Source organism: Phodopus roborovskii, unplaced genomic scaffold (assembly GCF_943737965.1).
Source record: "Phodopus roborovskii unplaced genomic scaffold, PHOROB, whole genome shotgun sequence".
Classification (NCBI taxonomy): domain Eukaryota; kingdom Metazoa; phylum Chordata; class Mammalia; order Rodentia; family Cricetidae; genus Phodopus; species Phodopus roborovskii.
The window spans coordinates 24,438,553-24,463,600 of NW_026125295.1; the positions used below are offsets into that span (position 1 = coordinate 24,438,553).

The 25,048-nt window shown below is 43.5% G+C and overlaps 1 protein-coding gene across 11 annotated transcripts in view; it reads left to right on the plus strand.

Moving 5' to 3' along the window:
- Positions 1–1,369: 1,369 nt before the first annotated feature.
- Positions 1,370–25,048, plus strand: part of Zbtb38 (zinc finger and BTB domain containing 38) — a 69,843-nt gene continuing 46,164 nt past the window's right edge. The window contains exons 1-3 of one of the 11 annotated variants that reach the window (XM_051206675.1): positions 1,370–1,449; positions 21,371–21,436; positions 21,959–22,399. The gene's annotated coding sequence lies outside the window, so the exon portion shown is untranslated. Of the gene's footprint in view, positions 1,450–19,115; positions 19,305–21,370; positions 21,437–21,958; positions 22,400–25,048 lie in introns of those variants that run through there. The other 10 variants (XM_051206693.1, XM_051206716.1, XM_051206709.1 and 7 more) reach the window with 10 other exon arrangements.

The window sequence follows — 25,048 nt, forward strand, 5'->3', positions numbered from 1 at the left end:
TGCCACTGGCCCCGGTTTGCAGCCAGGAACCTGACCGGGGAGTGGTTCTCATAGCTGCAGCAAATATCAAAACGGAGAGGCCACTGCCGTTCTCTCCATTTCCCCACGATCCACCTTCATTTGCCTTCTTTCTTCTTCTTTTTGAAGCCTCAAGGAAGGCTTTACTTGTGAATCTGCTTTGCAAATGTAAGCACTCAGAATGAGTGACATCATGAGAAAATTATGTGGCGCAGATCTCAACCAGGAGTTGAGGAATCCAGAGGAAGAACACAGTGGTGACTCCTGAGCCCGGGGAGTTGGCAGCGCGCGGGCTTCAGAGGAGCCAGCGCCTCCGAGTAAGTGAAGGCCCCTCAGCCCCTCAGCCCCTCAGCCCCTCAGCCCCTCAGCCCCTCAAGGCCCAACAATGTGGGCGCCATCTTGCTCCTAAGAGTCAGGCCTGGCAGGCTCTGGCCCAGAAAGTGGGGGGTGGGGACGGCCTTTGAGACACCCTCTAAATATAGCCCCAGAGGGGCCAGCTCTCTCTTCCCCATGGGGCCAAGCAAGAACTTATAAACAAAAGCTACTCAGGCTGAAACCCTGGGGAGGAGAATGACCTACTGAGTTCAGGCTTGTTTTCTCGGCCCACCTGAGCCGTTGTTTCAAGGAGGCCAAAGTATGCGTTTGGGGTTTGGGGTTCTGGACAGTTTGCTTCCTGGATCTTCTATGGGGCAATCCGACCTAAAACAAGCCTCATGCTAGGCAAGCATATGCTGTCAGTCAAGCAGTATTTTCACACTTTACCGGGACCAGTAAGGGCCCAGGGGGTTAATGGCAATCCTGGTCAGAAAGGGTCTACAGCCGCCTGCCTTGAGAGCACGTTCCCTGTGCTAGCTGAAGCGCCTTCATTATCTCTTTGCTGTCCTGGTTACAGTTTTTCATTTGCACTTTTCATTGCCGCTGGGACGTTAAGCAGAGGCGAAACATAGTTTATCTGTTTTGATTTCATCTAAAAACTCCTAGGTCTTTGCATAACCTGTCATTTATGAGTTCTGGAAGTTTCTACTCAAGAAATTTCAGTTTCTGTGGAAAACATTTCGCATGTGCATGAAAACCACAGAGCAGACAGGCATAGAGCCGTATCTCGGTTTTTCTTGTTTCTCGGGTCACCTCCTGAGTGAGCATCTCTTTTCTGTATGTTTTCCTCAGCACATTAAGGCTGTTTTTCATACGCTAATGTGGTTGCATGTATTATAGAATATGGCCCTTAACTTTAAGGCAAAGCAGAAGCTGGTCATTGAGTGAGAAACACAAATTCCTTTGAGATTAACTATCACACTTTAATATATGTTTTGTAGGTGTTGTGTTTTACTTTTTAAATGTAATTTTACAGATCAGGCTGTCTTGACGCCAAGCTATGCCGGCCCGTTGTTCCTCTGGCGGAAAGATCTGAGTGCTGTGACAAATACTTCGGTGAGTGTCATTTGTCCTTGATGAGTCCCTTCTTTGAAGTCTCTAATTCTACTTCTTTTGGTTTTTAGGATAATAAAGAAAAGGGTGCAGGACACAGATCCTTCTGCTGTACACAATGACAATAGCTATGTCAAAGGGGCTATATGTCAAGATAGGCTAATTGTTATCATAGACCCTACATATAGATTACCTCAGACACAATAGAGTTTACTTCTTGATCATGTGACAATTCAGGTTATTCTCTTTCATGTAGTCATTCAGATTCAAGACTAGGGGTATAGTTCAGTGGGAGATGCCTTGCCCAAACTGCCCAAGTCCCTTGGTTTGATGCCCAACAAACACTAACAAAAGCAAAAAATTCAGAGTTTGAAAGAGGCTCTGTTGTTTGCAGCAGGCAGTTTGCAAAGCCACCATGGTGAATCTTTGCTCTGCAGTAGAAAAGCAAAGAACCTGAAGGGGGGGGGTTCTTATGGGCTGAAGGGGTGTTCATTACCTTTCTTTACATTCCATTGGCTAAAACCCAGGCACATGGCTATAGCTAACTACAGAGCATCCACTTCCCAGAGACAACTGTGGAGTTTCTGGAGAAAGTTAATTCTCTTCGCCACTGAATGTAAAAACTTAGAAACGCTCAAATATGAGACTATGGAGTAGAACAGTGTGTGTTTGGGGTATGTGGATTAGACAATGGGCTGGAGAGATAGCTCAATTGTTGCCCTTGAAGAGGAGCCAGATTCAGTTCCCAGCACACACAGGGGATTGTAACTATCTGGAATTATCCAGTTCCAAAGGCTCCAACGCCTTCTTCTGGCCTCCTTGGGCACCAGGAGGTGCACAAACATACAGGCAAATGAGTAGTAAGTGTAGACACATAAAATAAAAATAAATCTTAGAAAAGCTTATTCGGATGCCAAGCATATATGGTGCACACCTGTAAGCCCAGGCAGGAGACAGAGGCAAGAGGGTTACTCATGAGTTCAAGACCAACTGGTCTACATGGTGAGTTCCAGGCCAACCAGGGCTACATAGCAAAACAACAGCAAAAATTAGGAGATATGTAGAGGTTTCTATTGGATGCTATCAGGTTTCATCTGACCATGAAGGCAAAGAATAGTGAGAGAAATTTCCCAAAATGCCTCTGTCCATTCTAATCCTGTGATTTGAGGTAAACACATCCTTGTTGCCAGTGGCCAGTCAAACAGTAAAGGCATCTCCCCCTTGTTTTTCTTCCCTCTCGTCTCTTGTTCTAAGTCCTTTCTGGCTTTGTTCCTTTTGTGTTCTTGAGTCAAGCAAACTTGCTGAGATTTCTCAACAGGATTCTGTTCCCACAACTATGAGCTGCAGTGATCTATAGAATATCCTAGAGTCCTGAACCATGGTTCTGCCTAGTCCTGGGGACTTTGGGAGACTATTCTACCCCACTTGTACCAGACCCTGTGATGCTTGTTCAAAAACTATGCTATAAAAAACTTAGGCAAGTACATCAATGCTAACCCCACAAAATACAAAAAAATTATACCCACCAGGTGTTCGTAGCGCATACCTTTTACCCCAGTACTTGGGAGGCAGAGACAGATGGATCTCTGTGACTTCAAGGCCAGCCTGGTCTACAGAGTGAGTTCCAGAGCAGCCATGACTACATAGAGAAACCCTTGTCTCAGAAATATATATATATATATATATATATATATACATATATATATATATATACTATATATGTGTAATTCTAGCTTCTTTTCAGGAAAAGTCTCATTTGCTGAAACAATGGGGGGCATAGGTATGGGTCCTATTTAGAAAGCCTTGCCTCACTTTATGATTTATGTAGATTTTTAGCCATTGTTGGTCTTTGTAGAATTTGCTTCTCACTGGTAAATGTCAGGAAAGGGCTCCAGTAAAGTCCTGCCCGGGCTGCATGGTACATAGTTCTCTAGTTTCGTGGTCACTATCTGTCTAAGCAGACTAAATGTTTCCACTGGACTTGATATTCCTTGCTCCCACATCCCTATCCTGAAGAGTGAGCATTGTCCATTGTGCAGGAAGATCAGCTACTGGCCAATTTGACAGCCTCTTCGATTGCTATTAGTTCCGTCACATCAGGAGTGGACTGAATGAATAACAAGTTTTTGCATTTTTGTTTTGTTTTACCCCAATAAAAACTTCCACCTCTGAAAGCCCACTTTCTGGGGTTGCGGAGGACTAAGAGTGTCCACTGAGCAAGCTGGGATGATGAGACAGGCAAGAGTAAAATATACTGAGTGTGGGAAGGCACTGCATGCTAGAAGCAGACACCTGAAGGAAGAAGCTGAGAATAAGCACAAGGTGTCAAAAGTCCCAGCTTAACAGAGGTGTTCAGGAAATGTAGAGCCAAAGGCCACAGCCAGGAAGAGCGAGCGATGGGCTGTGTTAGTATGTTCTCAGACCGTGACACACTGCCCGGAGGGGCGAATGCAGGAGGACACAGTTGTTTGTGCTCCCCGTTCCAGAGGATTCACTCCATGGTTGTTGTGGTTTGTGCTCCCGAGCAGCAGCAATGTGTGGTGGAGGACAGTCACACTGTTGAGGGGACGCAGAAAGAGATCTACGAAGGGACAAGGGACAACACAGTTGTGAGAACATGCCCTCACTGACATCCTTTTCCCAGCGAAGCTCCATCTGATAAAGTTTCCAGACCTCCTAGTATTAGCAACAGCTAAGGTCCGTGTGCACAACCCATGAGCCCGTGGGGGAACATTTCCGATTCAAGCCACAACCTTAATCATGGTTTGTTAATTCAGCTACTATTTGATACCATCCCCCTCAATGCATATAGCACACCAACGTGATACAGGACTGACCTCGGAGATTTCTAGCTACATTGTATGACAAAGAGTGGTGTGTGACCACCAAATTGAGTAACCAGAATTTCACTACTATAGACGTCGCATCTGACAGAAAGCCACAGAATCTCATGATCACTTGACATTGTTAGGGTGGCAGGTGAGGTGACCTCAGAGACATCACCAGCAAGGCAGGATTGTGTACAAGCACACGATTCATGTTTTATTATTTGACATTTTTAAAATGGCATCAAAATAGTTCTCGCAGGAAGAAAAAGGGATTTCATAAGTTTGTTTCACTTTAATCTTATATTTTATTATTTTTCCATTTTAGTTATACATAAGTTGTGTAATTCACATAGGGGACACCATGGTCTTGCAGAGTTAGGTCACCTGAAGATGTTTGCCTGACCTTTTTTTTCCACGATGAGCACTGACAAGTTGAACGCGCTGCCTCACATGGGCGCCATCTGGGCCAGCTGGTTATTTGTCCTGAGGGGTTTCGTAGTTCTCAAAGCACAGACATTCTAGCTCCCTTCTTCCTGGTTCAGCATTATGAATGCCCCGTTACCCCGTTTAGAGAATTTTGCAACGATCTCACGTCATACTTACGAAAGCTGAGAATTCATAGTAATTGGGCTTTGTCATTTCTCACACTGAAATCCCCTAGTTCTCATCAAGAACAGATTTGGAAAACACCAGACAAAAGACTTTGGGGTTTTGTTGTCAATTCAAGAAGCCTCTGGTTTTTACCAGAACTTTTAAGCACCTCCTCACCTCCAAAGCAGTGTTTTGTTTTGTTTAAACTACAGCATAAAGACCATTAGAGTGAGTAAGGTTCCATGTGCAGAATGGTTTGGACAATGTAGGAACATGAAGGCTAAGTCAGCCTGCTTGTCACAATTGCCCCCTCCTGTCAGTGTTGGTGTCTTTGCTTTGGAGATTACTAGGAAGCAGTGCTTTGCGGGGGGGGTCTCTCTGAATTGCCTCACATGTGTGATCCTTAGCAACCGCCTAATCAACACACATGGCTTGACTGAGGGCCAGCGGCCCGGAAGGCTGCCGACTTCGCTGAAGTCTTTGAGAGAAACTGACTGAGTTCTCTCTGTGCCGAGCGATAATTCCTGGAATTCTACTGAGGGTCCCCGCACACTGAACAAAGAAGGGATTTATTTTGCCTTACAGTCTGGGATAATCCATTGCGGTAGGAGAGTTATAGCAGCAAGAGCTTGAAGCAGCCAGACACAGTAGGAAGCATAGAGATATGCATGCTCCCACTCAGCCAGCCTTTGTTTCCCCACCCAGGGAACAGACCTACCCACAATTCAAATGGGTCTTCCCGAAGGAACGAACCTAATCGAGATAAATTCTGTCACAGATATTCTCATAGGCTAACTTTTAAATAATCATTTCTTACAGGTGTACCTGGAGGCCCAAGTCCTAAGCAATTCTAGAGCCTGTCTAGTTGACAAAGGACACTGACCACTCTAGATGCACCGATCTTGGGCTGTGCTTCCTAAACTACATGCTGTAGGGCAGTCAGTCTGTCTGGTGTGATTGGGGTCACCCTTCGGTCCGGGATCTCACAGGCTATCATCCTGAATTACAGGAGGAAGGAAGTAGCCAGTGAAAATCTCATGACTTAAAGTCTGTGGCAGCTTTGCCAAGGTGCCTTGAGAAAGAGGTAGCTGACGATGTCCCCAGGGACAGGCTGCATCCTCCCTCTGCAGCTGAGCCATGCCTGGCTGGACTTTATCCCACTTCATTTCCTTCTGTCCTTCTATAGAAGACAAATTCCTTTTCAGTTTGTTGTTGTCTTAGTTTGGATTTTTGGTTTTTTTTTTTTTTTTTTATGACTATTACTTTTGCATGGGCATATTTTAATTTAGCCATTTTTAAATGGATATTTTGCTTGCCTCTGGTGCTCTACTGTTACAAATACGTAAGCACTCTTGGAAGTGAATCCTTGTGGGCAATTTAAGGGAAATCCCCAGAAACTTAAGTGTGAAGTTGGAAGGTCTGTTTTTAAAGTCACCAGTTGGTAAATCCTGTTGCAGAAAAGCATCAGTGTCTATTTTAGAACCCAACCCCTTCAGTTTCTCACACAAAAATGCATGCTCATAGGGCCCAGTGACATCAGAAGCTCTGATTGCAGTCCCAGACATTTTAGCTTTATCTGTACCACTCCATGGAGACTTTGGATAACCATATCTGAGAATCACCTGCTATCTTTCCAATATCAGGACTGTACATTTTAACACACCCTTCCTATTCTTATATACATCAAAGCCTGAGAACTACTTACACGTTGTGTCTAGTTGATACTTAACCAATTCCATAGGTATTTATCACACCAAAAAAAAGTTAGGGAAGTCTGGTATATTGTCGTAGTCTGTATTGCTATAACAAAACACCTGGTAAATAAAAATATCATTAAAAGGATAGTTATTTAGTTTATAGTTCTGGAGGTTCAAAAACATGGTGCCCGCATCTGCTCTTCTCTGATGAGGGCCTCTGGCAAATGATATCACCTTGGTGGGAGCATCTATTACATAGAGAAGAAGGATTCAGGAGAGGGCCAGTCTTGTTTACAAAAACTATCCTCATGGAAACTAATCCCATCTCACAAGACCTGCAATAATCCCTTCAGTGGGCAATGCCACCATGACCTAATTACCTTCCCAGAGCCTCTCTTCTTGAAGGCCTCACTGCCGCAAGACCACCACCCTGAGAGCCAAGCCTCCCGCACATAAACTCTGGAGGAAAAACTGCACCCGAGCCATAGCACACATCCAAACCAGAAACTTAAAGATTCCTTTTGGCTTCTTGAGTTTCAAATTTATCTGGAATGTTATAGCATGATGATTATTAGGGAACCAGGAAAGCTTATTGTAAATACGAGAGTGGTACAGTAAACATAGATCATTTGCCTCCTAAATGATCACACAGAGATTTATTGGTAGAGGGTGAACTAGACAAAGGACCCAAAGAAGTCCAACCTTCAGGTAGCAAACAAAAGGAACCAACAAGAAGACCAATTTTCCTCAGCCAAGGAAAGGTAGAGTCATCTCTCAGGACTCACACGAACAGTTTGGACCTCAGCAGGGACCCGGGTCATCCTCTTGGTCACCTAGTGATGGCTGACCCCTGTGATGTCTAAGTCCTGAAGTGGCCTTAGGAGGACATAGGACAGTCATGCAGAGAGCATCTGTAAGATCCGTGCCTGCAGAACTGAGCCGCAGTGGGACGAGGGAAAGAAACTAGGCCAGCAAGGCAGTCATGGCAAGTGCCAAGCTGAAGTAAGTGTGTGGGCTGATGTCAGGACAGGAGATGGGGACTGAAAAGAAGATGGAGCAAGGCTGTGGGGTGGAGCCTCAGTGAATCCCACCCCAGGAAGAGATGGTGAAGTTCCAAGCAGGGGAGGTGTCTGTGCCTGTGGAATCTGAAAGGTGCTGTGACTGAACCTTCACACCAGGGAAATGGGAACAATGAGCCAGACAGCAGGGAGCATGGGAACTTAGAAAATGGTAAAACTGTAGTTGAAGAGAACTTGTTGAGCAAACCCAACCAAGACTTAAAAACTCTGTCATCTAGTAGGAAGCCTACTGAACCCTTGCTTCGGCAGAACACTACAGAAACCACTAAGCCACACCCACAGTCACATGATGGTCTCTGATTGCCCCATACTTCCCCTCTTTCTCCTACCTCAGCTGCCAAAGGGAGCACATCCTGCCATTTGCCTTTCAGTTTTGGTTTAATTTGCTTTGAGACAGAGTTTCTCTGTGTAGCCCTGGCTGGCTGGCCTCTGTAGATCAGGCTGGCCTCAAACTCAGAAATCCACCTGCCTCTGCCTCCTGAGTGCTGGGATTAAAGGCATGAGCCACTGTCATTTGCCTCTTGAATTCTGCTTCTATAGACTGCCTCACTGTCAACAGTCCCCCTGTTCACATTCAGAAACCCGAAACCTCCATGTAGTTCCTCTGTGCCTATCCATGTCCGCAGCATCCGCTGGTGAAGAAAACTCAATGGTAGCACATCAGCTGTGCCCTTCTCCATGCTGAGACAACAGAGAAGCTGATGTTATCACCAGGTGTCCCCACTTCTGTACTTGTCCCCACCTTCTAATGAGTGTCCTCATTCCCATTGGTGGTAACTCTTGACTCTTGGCTTTCTAGTCCAACTGCATGAGTGCAAGCTAACGATAAGCACGGATTCAAGTGGTGTTTGTGCTCTCCCTCAAGTCTCGGGCTCAGCTGGTATGGGCTGATATTCCAGAAATGACTGGCCCAATCCATGGCCCCTCTATGCCTGCTCTCTATGAAGCTCATGTTCCTGTTGTCTTGCAAATTTTTCTTTTCTTTGTGTGTGTGTGTGTGTGTGTGTGTGTGTGTGTGTGTTGGGCTTAGTGTTACACGCCTTTAATCCCAGCACTCAGGAGGCAGAGGCAGGCACATCTCTGTGTGTTTAGGGTCAGCAGCCTGGTCTACAGAGTGAGTTCCAGCATAGCCAGAGCTATATCGTGAGACTCTGTCTCAAAACAAAATTACAAACAAGTTTTTAGATTTATTTTTATTTATGTGTTTGAGTGTTTACTGGTATGAATGTGTATGCATCGCATGGCTGCTGTCCTCAGAAGCCAGAAGAAAGCATCAGATACCCTATAATCAGAGGTAGAGATTGTTGTGAGCTACTGTGTGGGTGCTAGGAACCAAGCCCAGGTCCTCTGCAAGAACAATGCTCTTAACCACTGAGCCATCTCTGCAGCTTCCCTTCAAAACTCCCATTTCTGAGGCATCTTCTGACACTGGCATGACATTCTGACTACTAAAAGGACTGAATCCTCAGGCTAGAACAGGTCAGAATGGTGCCTCCATACCTAACCAGTGGGAGAGAGAAATCAGAGTTCCATGGCATCTAGACGGGATCTCTACATTCCACTGGAGAGTCTTATGTGGTCACAGAACAGAAAGCCCAAAGGCAAAAAGTGTTCAATAGGTCTTCTGATTGGCAGGTACTGCTGGTAGCCCTACTCTTACCTGCCTGTATTGACTCCATGCCCCACTTGCACTATAAAAACAGGCATCTACACAGTCCATGACCATAGCTGCACAAAGGCTCTAGCCCAAGAAAACTCTATCTCTTCCCCATGAATTTATATCACCCTTCTTCTCTTATAGAAGCAGGTACCTCTAGTCCAAGGGGGAACTGGCTCCAAGGTTTAGCAGCTCCTGTTGGAAATGTCCCATCATTACATCCAGGAGCAACCCCGCAAGCCTGAAGGCTCACCCTAGGCAGAGAGACCAGGGTTTCATCTCATTATCTAAATGCCAGGCATGAACTGCCGAGTAAACAGGAAAGTTGAAGCAGTGAGAGCTGTTTAGTAACTGTCCTACCGAGGATCAGTAACCCCAAGCTTTTTCCCCATTTTCTTGTACATCAGCAAAAGGAGCCCCCATATACCTACCAGGATGGCTCAATAGAAAATACTACTGATGCTAGTGGTGGTGGCACATGCCTCTAATTCCAGCACTTGGGAGGCAGAGGCAGAGGTATTTCTGTGAGTTCCAGAACAGCCAGAGCTGTCCAAAAAAAAAAAAAAAAAAATACCACTGTCACCAAGTGCAGGCCAGAGTATGGGAAAACTGGATACCTCGTACCTTTTGGTGGGAATTCAAGATGGTACAGTCATTCTTTGAAACAGTTGATAATTTTCTCACAAAGTAAAACATCCTTTCCATATGATCCAGCCAATCTACTCCTGGATACTTACACATGGGAAATGAAAGCCTACACTCACCCAGCGGTCTGTATGTAAATATCCATGGCTTGCATGTAACACCTGAAATCAAAAAGCCAACCAGAGAGGCTTCAACAAATGAATGGGCAGCCAACTGTAGAGTGTGAAACATTATCCACAAAACGGCATCCTTTTGCCTACAAGCTGAACGGATCAGAAGGGCTTTATACGGGGTGAAAGAAAGCTCATTTCAGAGGGTTACATATGCATATATGTGTGTGTGTGTGTGTGTGTGTGTGTATGTATATATATATTATGTGTATACTTAACTTTCAAAGAGATTAAATGGCAGCAAGGGAGATGAGCTCCATGGCCGCCAGGGTCCAGGACTCAGGGGATGCAACTCTAAAGGGGCCATGGAAGAGGGAGTAATGGAGTAATCTGTGTCCTGAGTGTGTTGATGCTGTATGTGAATGCATGTTATAGAACTATTGAAACACAGAGAACGCATGTGAAAAACAGAGAAATAGAAAAGCTCCATCCCTGAACTCAGAGTCGGTGTTTTACAGTTTATAAGGTGCCACTTGGGGAGTACTATCCATTTCCTTAATTGCAGACAGGGTCACACCCTGAGCCCAGGCTGGACTTCAACGCCCCAAACTCCAGCCTCTGCTGGGGTCGCTGGTGTGTGTTACCACCCTTTCCTATACTGTTTTTGTAACTTTTTGTGACATCTCCCCACTGCCAAAAAAGAGAAAGAAAACTTTATTTTTTTTTTTTTAATTTTCTTAAAGTTTTGGTTTTCAAAATAGGGGACTAGAGAGATGGCTTAGCAGTTAAGAACACTTGCTGCTTGGTCTTCCAGAAAACATAAGTTTGATCCAGCGCCCAGGTCAGGCAGCTCACAACCACATATAACTCCAGCTCGAGGGCTCCGATGCCTCTGGCCTCTGTGTCCACATATCACACACATATGCACACACGTAATTAAAAGCAATAACATAGGGTCTGGAGAGATAACTCGCTGTTTGTTCTTACAGAGGACCCAAGCTGTGTCCCAGCACCCACATCAGGCATCTTACAACTGTCTGTGAGTTCAGCTCCAAGAGATCTAACATGCTTCTGAGCACACGTGCACACACATGCATGCATACATGCACACATGTAAGATAATAATAAAATAAATCTTTTATTAAAAGTTTTTCAAAATGAAAACGAAGAAGCAGTGGATGACACATCTTACCCCGGAGAAGTGACTCCTGTTGTTTACGGGGCTGGTGTCTAACCAGTGGCTGGAGAGGCCTGTGCAGTATTCTGACAGCTGTGGCCTCACTCTCTGCTCCCAACAGCCCCATTCCATGGAATCTCAGCTCAAATAGTCAGCCCTGCTCTCAGTGTGAACATGCCCGCATCCCCGCTCTGGCAGGCTTTAACTTCAAAGCTAAGTAAAGACCCCAAGATCTAAGCAATGGCCACACAATGAAAATCAAGACAATCGTTCTTCTCAGCCTGCACCGTAATTTCATTTCCAGAATGTGCTTTGTCTGCTCTGCACTTCATACGATTACACTCTTCACCTCCACCCAGCATCCCCTCCCTAATGGAGGGAGATTAACCCTTCTTTGCCCCCTTTCAATCTGGGTTAGCTGAGAGTTTGGTCCCCCCCCCCCCCTGGTGCTGTCTGCTGGCCACGCACACGGCTGAATGCTCTGGAACGAGGTGGCTGCTTTCCCTTTGAAGCATAGGCACTGTTGTTGAACACCTTCTTGCCCGACTTGGCCCTGAAAAGACGGTTTTGAAATTGAACTTGTTGTGAGCTGCCTGGGTCTGAAGTATGGAATTGCATAAGAACATGGCATCTGGGACAAGGGAGAGTCTGAGCTCAGTCCCTCAGAACCCGTCGTCATGGAACCTATGGTTTATTTACTCCCTGCAGAAGGGTCTCTGGCATCACTTGAGATTCAGACTAAATTGTATGTGACACCCTGTACCAAAGTGATGATGCAGCCACATACAAGCCACTGCCCCACCCCACCCCACCCCCACTACCAACCTCAGCACCGAGTTTCCTGCCTGTGTTAGTTATGTGTGTGTGTGATTCACTTCAAGTCTATGAGAGGGACAGAGGTGTGAGTTTTTCAGGCCTGATGCTGAGTTGGTCATTGGCACAGGAAAAGAAGCAGTCTGCATGGCTGACTTTCCGTACCGCTCGGCGAATCTTCTGGGTTTATACTGTTTTGTTTCAAAGCCATGCTGAACAACAGAAAACGAAACTTGAAGCTTATTTTTAGCTGTTCATGCTAACTCATGAGATGTTTCTTTGCAAACCAAATAGAAGAAAGGTGACTTCAACCAGCTAAATTTAGAATGACTGACTGATAGCGATTAAGCCTCGGTCTCTGACATTACCCAAGTATCAAAGACATTTGGGCCTAGGGAATTTTAAGCCTATACTTCTATATTTTTGTTTAAAATTATTTTTAGTTTAGCCTTTTAAAGATGTAAATGTATTTGCTTTGGAGAGGAGTTGAGAAACACATTATAAACCCTCTTCTGGCATATGATCATTTCCAAGTAATCTACAGCAGCTTAGCAAGTAAGTGACGGTCTAGAATTTCTTCTGAAAGGAACCGGACTACAAAATCACAAAGAGCAGAGCTCAGGGATGTAAGGAGTATTGTTTCTGTACTATTGGAAGGTCAGACTGTACTATCTTTGAACTTGAGAGAGTGTAGATGACATTTTCCAACCATCTTCCCTGTGCTACAATTCTGTGAAATGCACACAGGCACCAAGGCCCAGAGGAAACGGAAGGTACTCTTTGGAGGTGATCTTATCAGACAACCAACCCGTGCTTCCATTTCCCCTCTCCCTGTCCCAGAAAGGGAAGGTTTCACAGCTTCTCAATCAACTTGGGGTTTTTCTTTGAGGAGTGAGCTATGAAGTCTTTAAAAGATCTCCATAGGAATCTCCAACTCTTCTCTCATGGGCCAAAGTTCTCCATTTTAGGAAGTTTCTTGCTAACCCCAAGACTGAAGTTCCCTCACTGAGCTATCGAAAGAATCTCATGACTTAAGTTAGGAGTTAGTAACATAGTCTAATGAGTCATTTCATTGCCTGAGGCACAACTCCAGGTGCCCTGGGAGACGCAAAGATTCCACAGGGGGCGAGCGCACAGTCTCAGGTAATGAGGGATACTTCCACCAGCAGGTGCCTACTTTGCTTTTGTTCAGGACAAGGACAAGGAGTCACTGGGGTGTTGGCTGAGCTGGCTGGGCTGAGGTGAGGTACTCAGTAGAGACTCTGAGCTGCAGATGAAAGAAAGGACCAGTGTGCTCCTAGGTTCAGTCTGAGAATTTTTCTTGTCAAGGGGAGGGGCATATGGGAAAGATGATTCTCTCAATGTGAGGTAGATGCTGGAATCTATAGAAAATCTTGTTTACAATCCCATCTTTCTTTTTCTTCCTGATTGTCATTCTCTCTAGAAAAAGGAAACAGCCCCCCCCCTGCCCAATCGGTATTGTCCTAGTTCCGAGTCTAGACTAGCCTATCATTTTGTCTGTCTGTTTGGTCAGTGGTAGTAAATGGGCCTGGTATGGCAATGCTGAAGACCCGAATGGACTCAAGGCCGTCTAAATATTGTTCTTCAAATACAGCTCTTCAAATGCACTAAGACATGAAAGCAGAGGTCATGCAGTTTGCTCAAGCTGAGGTATCGATGTCCCTCCAGAAGGTGGCACCTGTTGAAGGTGTTGGAATAGGCCCCCTTTTATCTTACCAGTCTCCACCTTTTCTTTGTTGAAACCCTGTGTTTCGGTTTTCCCTTCTCCTTCTACCTCTTCCTTGGAGTATCTACCTCTGCAAGGACCCCCAAGGATTGGGAGTATCCACTTCAGCTTGGTCCCCAAAGCTTGCTGCCTAACCTTGCCACCAGATTTTTCCCAGCTGCTGATAGGTGGAGGTAAGAAGTTGAAAGCTAAGAATTGAAGGCTCCTTAATGTTCCAGCTGCTCAGGCATGCCACTCACTCATCCCCTAACAGACAGGGTGAGATAATCCCCTCCCATTCCCTGGCAGGGTGGAGCAGGTTGACAAGAAAGCCTCTTTGAGAGCCATCTCACTGGCTTACAAAATTGCTGACAATTAATGGAAATAATCTGCCACAGCTATGAAGAGGCAGGAGGCTTGGAATCCAGCTTGTTGTCTGCTCAACACAGAAAGCAAGCTGGGGTGGTTTCTTTTAGAATCAAGTACAAACAGAAGGGATTTTAGATCAGGAGGCAAAGGCAAGCAGATTTCTATGAGTTTGGATAGCAACCGCTGGTCTAAATAGCAATTTCCGGGATAACCAGTGCTACTTAGAAAGCCCTATTTCAAGAAGAGGAAGGAAGGAAGGGAGGGAGGGAGGAAAGAAGGAAGGAAGGAAGAAAGAAGGAGGAAAGAGAGCAGCTGTTAAACATTCATTCATTTAAATGTGTAGCAGTTGAAGAAAATGTCTTACTGCTTTACTCAAAAGTCAGGCTCTTAAAAACACACATGAGTCATGAAAGAAAATATACTACATGTTTTTCTACTTTCAACTCTATCATAGCTTTTCTTTTTTTATGGTGGAAAATGCACATTAAAATGCAATTGAAAGTATAAGTGTGAAATCCTAAGCAAAACCCCAAGGCTTCAAGAATGGCCATTCTAAATGTCCATTGAGCTGTATAGAGCTTATGGCTGGGAAAGTGTTTGTTTGAGTGGCTCCTTTAATCTAGCTGTGTGATGTTTTTATTTGTGAGTTCTTTACAATAAAGTTAAAAAGAAAATGTCCACTAAAAAACATGTAGGTAGGGGTCACAAAGAAAAGAAAAGGGTGGATGGTCATCTAAGGCCAACTACACTCAAGACTGAACCCTGGTCCCATATGTATGTATATGCATGTGCATGTACACCCCCTCAGACACTCGTATACCTACACATACAATGAAATAAAGGAAAAGCACATGTTGGGGAAAGGGCCTCATAACATGCACTAGATTTTCTGTTTTATTTAAATTTTATTTTTTTTCATTTCATTTTACATTCTAACCACAGTTCTCCCTCCCCCTTGTGCCCCCCTTCCAATCCTCCCCCCCAGCTCACCCCCCCATCCACTCCTCCCAACAGGTAAGGGCTCCCATGGGGAGTCGACAAAGTCTGGCACATTAAGTTGGGGTAGTACCAAGCCCATCTCCCCTGCATCAAGGCTGAGTGTGGCATCCCACCATGGGGAATGGGCTCCAACAGGCTACCTCCTGCACCAGGGAAAGATCCTGGTCCTACTGTCAGGGACCTCTCAGATAGACAAGTTACACAACTGTCCCCCATATATGGAAGGCCTAGTTCGGTCCCATAGAGGCTCCATGGCTGTTGGTGTAGAGTTCATGAGTTCCTACCAGCTTGGTTCAGCTGTCTCTGTAGATTTCCCCATCATGATCTTGACCTCCCTTGCTCATATATTCCCTGCTCCCTCTCTCTGACTCGACTCTCGGAGCTTGACCTGGTGTTTGGTTGTGGATCTCTGCATCTGGTTCCATCAGTTACTGGATGAGGGCTCTGTGATAACAGTTGTCGTGTTCACCAATGTGATTACAGGGAAAGGCCAGTTTAGGCACTGTCTCCACCATTGCTAGGAGTCTTAGCTGGGGTCATCCTTGTGAACATTTATGCTCCCAATACAACGGCACCCACATTTGTAAAAGAAACATCACTAAGGCTTAAGTCACATATCAAACCCCACACACTAACAGTGGGAGACTTCAACACCCCTCTCTCACCAATGGACAGATCTGCCAGACAGAAAACAGAGAAATAAGGAAACTAACAGATGTTATGACTCAAATAACAGGCATGTATAGAACCTCCCAACCAAACACAAAAGAATATACATTCTTCTCAGCGCCTCATTGATTTCCCATTTAAGAAGAGAGTACTGTTTGTGACTTGAGACCAGGCTGGCCTCGATGATTGCACTTTTCCCTTTACTGTTAATTTAGGTTAAAAGCCAGATAATCTCTAACGAATTTGTTCATAAATGCTAAGCATAGTAGGTATAAAAGGAAGCCAGCCATGATTTTTAATACAATGAGAGGGTGAACTAGCTGATTAAGGGTGAGATTTGGGACAAATCTGTATGTATGTGGTGCTAGGGGTTGAACTTGGAGCCTTATGTACACTGAGCTACACCCAAGCCTAGGGTGTAATAGGAAAAAACAGGGCTTTCCTCGTGAGATGTTAGCATGTGCAGAAATGTAAACTTTCCCCGGATACTTTGTGCCATGAAACATTTACAAACTGCAGCAAACCTCCCTCCAGCATTGTTGCTCTGCTTTCTACTCCTAATTTCCCAACATGGTCTACTTTTTGTTTGTTTGTTTTTGTTTTGTTTTGTTTTGTTTTTGTTTTTCAAGACAGGGTTTCTCTGTGGCTTTGGAGGCTGTCCTGGAACTAGCTCTTATAGACCAGGCTGGTCTTGAACTCACAGAGATCCACCTGCCTCTGCCTCCTGAGTGCTGTGATTAAAGGCACCCGGCTGATTTTTTTTTTTTTTAATTCTTTTTATCAAATGGCTGTGCCCCAGGCTGTCTCTGACTGGTGACAGCTTAGATCTCCACAGTATGCTTGGCCTGGTTCATATAAACAGGGGTAGCCACTGCCACAGGGGACTAGGGTGCTCCAAGAGAAACCTTCCCCCAGGATGTCATCCTAGTGGGAAGATTTCTGGAGTTAGGTGGAGATGAGATGCAGGAGTTAGTTTCATCCCTTAGAGTTGAGGGAAGGTCCAGGCTTTCAACCAACTAGTCTCAGATTTTAATCCTAGTCTCTATATGATATTTATCTTTAAAACTGATGATAGTTGGTACTGTAAGATATAGTATTACTAGGTTAGAATTTATTATATAACATAGGTAACATATTAAGTATGATTTTCAGCTTTGACCAGCTCACAGAAGTTGCTGCCCTGATCTCTGGACAAGATGTAGCAACTGGAAGCTTGATGGACTTTCTTGGAAATGTCAGCTAAAATATCATCCTATTATTTTTTTAGATTTTTTTTTAAATGTGTATAAGTGTTTTGTCTGAGTGTGTATCTGAGTATCACAAGTGTGCCTGGAGCTCATGGAGTTCAGAAGAGGTTGTTGGAACCCATGGAACTGGAGTTATAGATGGTTATGAGATACCATGTAGGTACTGGGAGTCAAACATAAGTCCCCTGAAAAAGCAACCAGTGTTCTTAACTGCTGAGTCATCTCTCCAGCTCCATAAAGTTATTTTAAGTCATTGATAAAGCACTTTATTGCAGGTTGAGGTAGCACATGCCTTTAATCCCAGCATTCAGGAGGCAGAGGCAGGCAGGTATCTCTGAGTTTGATGCTAGACTTACCTACACAGTGAGTTCTTGGCCAGCTAGCACTACACATTGAGAGTCTGTCTCAAAGACCACAGATATTAATAATAATAAATTAAAGAAGGAAAGAAAAGGAAAAAGAACTACCAAACTGTTTCCAGGTCTGAATATAATCAACCTCATAAAAATTTTCTGCCGTTTATATTTTAAGAATTTAAACAAAAATGTTACACATGGTAAGCATTTATTTTTAAAACTCAGTTGACTATCTAACCTGATCATGGGTTCACCTACTGATATGTATATTAGGTATAAAATGAAACCAGCTGTAATTTTTAAAGCCGTGAGTGGCATCAAGAAATATGCAAACCAATCCAAATGTTTATAAACCAAGGATTCCTCTGGGACTTGGTGTCCTGACTTGATGTTTTTTTTTTTTAAATGAGAAGAGTCAAGCTTTGTTCATACTTGAATTATGTACTTTGCATAAGCCATGCAATTTAACTTTAACCCACAGGCCTGGAAGTAAAATTAGCTCCGCCTGCAGAACGCAGAGGCCAGGGCAAGCAAGAACATACATCAGAGAGAGAATCACTACTCCTCGCTCTGTCCTCCAACTTGCTCTTGCCACATTGTTTTGGGAACCTTGCTTTTGACTTGTCAAAACCTACAATTTTCACTGTGGAAAAGTAATTCTCATTTAAGTTAATGTCTGTGCATACGCCCTGAGGATGAAGGGCATTCGGTTTTTGAAAAATCCTAAGCGAATGCATATCTATGTCACTTGTAATTGTAACAAAGCTTAAATAATTCAAGCATGAGCATGGCTTTTTTCTCCCCCAGCACAAAATAAGATTTATTAGTTAACAGCATCTGCCCAAACAGATTCATTCCACAGAATATTTACAGCTAGAATTCATGTTTGTTTAACCCAAGTAGGTTTGGTAAATATATCACGTTTGCTCACTGTCTGGGGACATCACAAAATAACATCCAATATCTGGCTTTTTGCTCATTTTGACACAAATAGTGAACAAGGGCACCACACAGGGAGGTGTGGAAACCCTTTGCCCTGGCAGCTGGTTATAAGAAGTACCAGTATGGGGCCCAACCACAGCCACCACCCTGCCCCATAAAGCAATGGTTCTCAAGTATGGGTCATGCCCCCTTTGGGGGGTCAAACAACCCTTTCACAGGATCGCTCATCAGATATCTTGCATGTCAGATATTTATATCACGATTCATAACAGTAACAAAATTACAGTTATAGAGTAGCAAGGAAAATAATTTTACGGTTGGGGGTTAACACAACATGAGGGACTATATTGAAGGGTCACAGCTTTAGGAAGGTTGAAAACCACTGCTATAAAGTGATATATAACACCATTCACTCATCTCTGGGGGCTTGAGATGGACGACTGTTGTCACTTTCATTTATTGTCCCAGACAGAGGAGGCACTGACTTGTCTGGGTATTGTCACCACTGATTCCGTATCTTCCTAATACTTTGCACCTGTGTAACGTGAACGTCTAGCTTTGCGATGTCATTCACGGGGACTATCTCAACAGATACGGAGTGTCGCATGCCAAAGGCGTTTCCTTCAACCTTCTTCGAGTCTTCTTGAAGGACCCCCACTTTACAGGTGACCAGACGGTAGTTAACTTGGTGCTTGTAACTCCACATAACTGTCCAATTCTAGGCCCCCTTGGTAAAGAAGGAATTAGCACAAGGACACTCCGTTCTAATTTTCTGCCGCCGTCAATGTTGTTAGCCAGAGCTTAGAGAGCCATGATGTGGGGGTGGGGAAGAGGGCTCCATCACTGGTGTTAGTAGCACTGGAGCTACTGTCTTCATTAAAGCCACATTCGTTTGTGGAGCATTTGTGAGAGAGAAGTGTGCTTCAACAAGATGACGACGTGCTGTGGATCAGGTAGGACCCACAATCCTGACAGCCTACCCCACTGACAGAATACTGCCTATGAGCTAGATGAGATAGGCAGGGATGCTTCAGACACAGCCAGCCGCAAATCTTTTCCGTTCCAAGGGAGAAGACAGAATTCTAACTAGAAACGATCCAGTTGTGCAGCGTACTGCCTAAGCTGAAATTTTCAAATGGATTTTCTCCTCTAAGCCATTTCCAGGGCACGAGAGTGCTTTGCTAACCTTATTATTGTCAGGCAGCTCAAACAGAGGGTAGCGTCGGTAGAAAACTGGCAAACCAAGAAAACATCAAATTCATCATTGCATTGTTAAAATTAATTAACATTAGCATATTTGGTGATGTAATAGGCAATTAAAGACTGTGAGAGGTGGAAAGAAAAATGTAAAGATTACATATTTAAAAATAACCTCAGAGCGTTTCATAAAAATGCTAGCTTATATCTGGGCTGTGAGGGTGGGAGTGGGTAGGGTTTCTTTGTAGAAAAGAATCTGTTTTGTTGTCTCAAAATTAAGGTTTTTGTTGTTGTTGTTTGTTTGTTTGTTTTTTGTTCGTTTTCTGTTTTTAATCTGCTGGTAAGATCTTAACAACAACAACAAAAATCTACCAAGCTACCCTGTTTTCCTCCTTGGAGGACATAGTCACACTGGCTTTGTAGCAAAATGGTATTTGCTTATGAGGCATTTCTTTAAAATCCTGGATAAGCAGCCCTTTAACAGTGTTTGTTCCTCACGTTAAACGTTTTTGTTGCAATTTGAGCTCCGAGTGTGTGTGTGTGTGTGTGTGTGTGTGTGTGTGTGTGTGCGCGCGCGCGCGCGTGAATGTATGTGCATGCATGTGTATGTGCGTGAGAGAGAGCAAGGGATGAAAGGGTCTGTGCCTATGAATCGTTGCAGGCTTCTTAAAATTAAAATATAGCTTCTCATAGTTATGGATTTTAGTCTACAGAAAGCCATCCCAGTTTATTACACACAGTCAAACTAGGTCCCATCAATCCTGAGCAGCGGGGGAGGTGACACTGAAGAAGGCATAAAATTTGGTATCTGAGCAGACGAGGTTTAATTTTCAGGGAACATGTCATTCATAAAATGGATAGCAACTCCGCATCAGCCCTGACCTCCTAACGTCAATGCTATGGTGCAAGTGTAGCTCCAGTAAACCTCAAAGTAAAAACAAAGGGACATTGCCTCTCAGCACACACCGTCTCCCTCCAGTGTGGACTGTCCGTTGCCTTTGGTATTCCTGTAACTGGCTTGTTGGCTTTGGAGGGGGAGGGGGAAGACAAATCACTCTGCATTTGCTATGTTTGGAACACCTTCAGTATGCTGCTGTGAATCTTACTATTATTTAGGTCAACATCCTAAAGATAGCTTTAATTGTTTACGAAGGCCAGCTGTACACCCTAAGGAACCTGACATCAATTTCTTTTTCTATACTGATTTTCTTTGGCTTCTAACTGTAAGAGAATTCACTTCCATCTTTCATACAGTTCTGTCTGCAGCGGTGTCTGCCATTCTGTACTGCAGATACATTTAGCCGGATACATTAACACTGCCTGTGGTTAAAGGTTATAGAACGGATACAGACAACTGATCATGCATTCTTCTACAAGCCTGCCGGCACCTTAGGGTTTGGAAAAAAACAATCTACAAATGCTATTCCTTTTTTTTCACAATTTGTCTTCACTTGGCAGTAGCTTAGCAGGTTTGGATTTTTTTTTTTCTTTTTTTGTGCTGCTGCTGCTGCTACTGCTACTAATTCTATGAAATTAACAGTCTATAAAATGCATCCCCAAGCAGATACATACTGTATTGCAAGCTCTCTCCAAGAAGAGGATTTGACAGTATTCGTTCCAGCTGATTTTCTTCCTTAGCAAAAGGACTGTTTGATTTTCAGATGCAGAAGGAACTATTCATTGTGCAGCCGCTCTGCTTAAGTGCATGAAATGCCTTCTACTGCCTGGTTGCAGAATTTGGAGTTTGCTAAACAGTGGTTAGTGATTGGGCTCATCTTGCATCACCAGTTGATGACATTTTTCTTTGTTCCCTCCTACCCAGTTGAGCCAAGACTCTGAGGCTGATATGCAATGTCACTTACAACATTAATCAGATACCGCATTTAAGGTGAGCTGTTCCTTGCCTCCTCCTCCTCCCCTCATGCTCGCTTGCTCCTGTGCTGCATGCAGAACGTATCTTGCCTGTGTGAGCCTAAGATGGCAGGCAGGATTAGCTGTGCTGTGCTGTGTGTGCGTGCTGTGTAGAATTCATTACATGTTGCCTAGTATTTCAGATGTGAGTATGTAAATGCTTTCTACGCCTTATCGTCTGGTAGCGAAGACTTGCTTTGCCTCATTACAACCTTCGTTATTTCGACATCACCTTTCTTTTCGGATTCATTTGCTTCTGGAGGTTTTGCTTTTCATCACATTCAAATTAAGATTCTGTCTTCTTTTTTTTTTTTTTTTAAACAAAGCCAAATAAATCCCACAAAACCCTAAAATCCAAACAAGAACAACAAAACTCTGCTACCAGATGGTGTCTCCCCCTTTCTTCTTGCATTCGCTGTCTTTTAAATAATGTATGTTGTATTGTTAATTAATGTGAATATCAAATTAAACACTTGAAACTTACATGTTTATTATGCAGGTAGGAGGCAAAGTGGACTCTATTTTTAACTCATAGGCACTACATCATGTGCAAGCAATAGATTTGTGTTTTCAGTGCTGGGATCTGTGGTTTGATTTTCAGCAAATGTGACAGTGGCCTTTGCAGTGGTCAGCTCTGAGCTTTGAACTCTCAAAGGAGCAAGGGAGAAAAAAACAAAATGAACACACCACCTCCTTGGTTGCAGCCTCAGAGAATCCTTGGATAAGAAACTTCTTTTTTCAGCCCTGTTTTGCTGTTGATAAATCCAGTCCTCGTGATCACGTGCATTCAAGCTGTTCTGCGTATGATTTTTGGTGTGCGTGGCAATCGAATCTAAAAACTTGTGAGCAAGAAGACGGAGAAATCAGTTGGTCTCCATCGCCTCACATAAAAATGGCCGAGTGTCTTTTATGCTAACACTGCTCTGAGTGATGCGTACAGGTAGGTTGGAATTTGCATGCTTTATAGACTTTTTTTTTTTTTTTTTTTGTTTTTGAGCCATGCAGGAAAAACATTAGATGCATTAAAATGTGACTTTTAAAATTAAAACTAAGATACTTGTAATATGTTGGGGATGGCATTAAACTGGACAGCCTCTCGAATCCAAATATTACATAAACATAAGCATGAACTTAAAAAATGATTTTGCTGTAAAAAGTGAGATGATTTCTTTTTCAAAGAAATTCAGTTGTATGATAGGTGTGGCGCCACTAGACAAAAGAATTTTTTGAAAAGTCTGGTGATTTGGTTCAGTTTTAGCTTGAAACTAAAAACAAATGGGTTTCTGAGTTAATTTCAAAGAGCGTAAATAAGCTCAATAGGAACTATCAAAAATTCTTAATCTTTAAGAAGCGGACTTTTAATTGTACTGTGTGAAATATGAAAATTAAAAGTTCAATTCTTTCAAAATCATATTTTTGTCATATACAGTGGTAAATCCACTACTTGTATGTGCATATAGCTGGGGGGCGGGGAGTCATCATTTTTAAAGGGAGAAATACTATGTTTCTATGGCCTTCTGTGCAGAAATTGAGCTCCATTAAATGAAGCTGAGCCCCTAGAATGGCTCATTGCAGAAATACAGTTGGGGCTCTCCATGTACCAAATCCTGGCATTTTTCAGAATCATTTCATGAGCTCTTCCCTTTGAGCCTAACCCCTCAAAAATATTTTAGTTTCAAATTAACACTGGACCAGAACCTGTTTCCTTGGTAACCAACTCGTATTTAAAAATGCAGTAATAGATATGCACAAGAATGTATTAGAAAAGGAGGAGACCCTTGCCAAGTGAGAGTCTTATAGTTTTATGTCTTCTCACGCAGAATTTGAACTGGCTTTAGACACTCTTTTTTTTTTTTTTTTTTTTTTTTAATGCAGTCTTCAAACCTTAACATCTCGGTTGCATTTCTAAATCTACAGAGGCTTGCTCAGTGACAGCTTTTCTCTGTCCCCTTTGTGCTCAGGACATTGTAAATTAAGGTTCTCCATGCGCTCTAGGACACAGGTCAAGGTTTGGGGAGAAAGGTGTATTTTGATGCTCATGAGCTCACCAGTGCCTCCGAAACAAAAGCCATTGTAGAAATTCTAAGAATCAGCCAATGCTTCTGCTTCCATCCTCCTCAGCCCTCCATGGTAACCTCCCAGATCAGAGCCCAAACCCAAGCCTTCCTTCCCCATGACAAGTGCACGTTGAGCCCTCATGGGAGGTGTTTGTGGCTGTTGCCAGACCAGCAACCTCCTTGGGGAGGTGCTCCCAGGTGGAGAAGTTTGAGGTTCAGAACTGTATATGTAAATAGTTGCTTATTTCTAGCAGTCTGTTTCACTTCCTACAGTGTGATCTGCACAGTCAAATCTCTATGGGTTAAAGAGTAGTTGCTGTTTATTGTGTTGTTTTGAGGCCAACTAAATTATCCTGCTTGGACTCATTCTGTGGCTCAGTTATATTAAAACATGATTCATGTGGTGATCTGCTCTCTGGGCTTGCCACGAAATAGCCTGTCTTCCTGCAACACTTTTTTTTTTTTTTTTTTTGTAAATCTGCTTGGGAGCCATTTTGCTTCTTGCCTGTGACTTAAAATGACTAAGTACATTTTGAATATAGTCTCCATCAGATTGCAGACCAAAGGGAAATGTCGGAAACCTGATTCAGAATGGACATTTATTTTAGGACCAGCAACATTAACAGTTTCAGAAGGATGGGGCTAATTGTCACTCGCTCTTGGGCAAACTGTGAGCTCAGCATTTGTAGTTAAAACCCTTGCTGTTCAGAAAGATCCTAACAGAATGTCTTCCATCTTGGTAGGCCAGTACAAATTAATCATTTTAAATGAATTTGAATCCTAATTACAAGTTTAGATGGATGAAACGCAGTTGTTGTTTTAGCATGAATGAATGCCTGAGAGAGCCCACGCTCATAGAACGTTGGCCCTTTTGTTTTCTACTCAAGTGAGATTTCATCATCTCGTAGATTTTCATATCTAATGATTTTTTTAATGACATTATTCATTTGTGTTGCTCTCGGCCATGCCTAAAAGAATTTAAAATATCATTCATAGAGCCAGAAAACCAAATAAGACTGTTGGGAAATACACTGCACCATTATCAAGCTAATAAATAGCCCAGTGAATGGAAGAATAATTATTATTTAGTACTTTGTTGTGTGTTGCTTAGAGCGATGTTCGCAAGGCATAAAGCTTTTCTAAACTTACCCATTTACAATTATTATTGGATTTCCTAGATTAGCTGAAATGAGGGAAAGTGCACTTACTTTCTAGTGGACTAGGTAGGCTCAACCCATTTACACTTTTTGGCTGAGGTGTTTGCGCTGGGCAGGCCAGAGCAGGTGCGGCAGGAGAATGTGCAAACAACTGCTTTGTTCTTACCAAAATGAAATGGACAAATGTGTGGTTTTCTGCCTGAATGATTTATGGTATAAAATTCTCAGCTCTTGTTTTTCTTTGGGGAATAGAAAAATGTTTTTCCAAGCTTTAACTCAGTGGCAGTGTAAGGCTTCATCTCTTGCTTTGACACTGATGTGTATCTGTATCTAACCCAGTCTGAGGACCCCCTGTAGCCAGACTGGCAGGCCAGC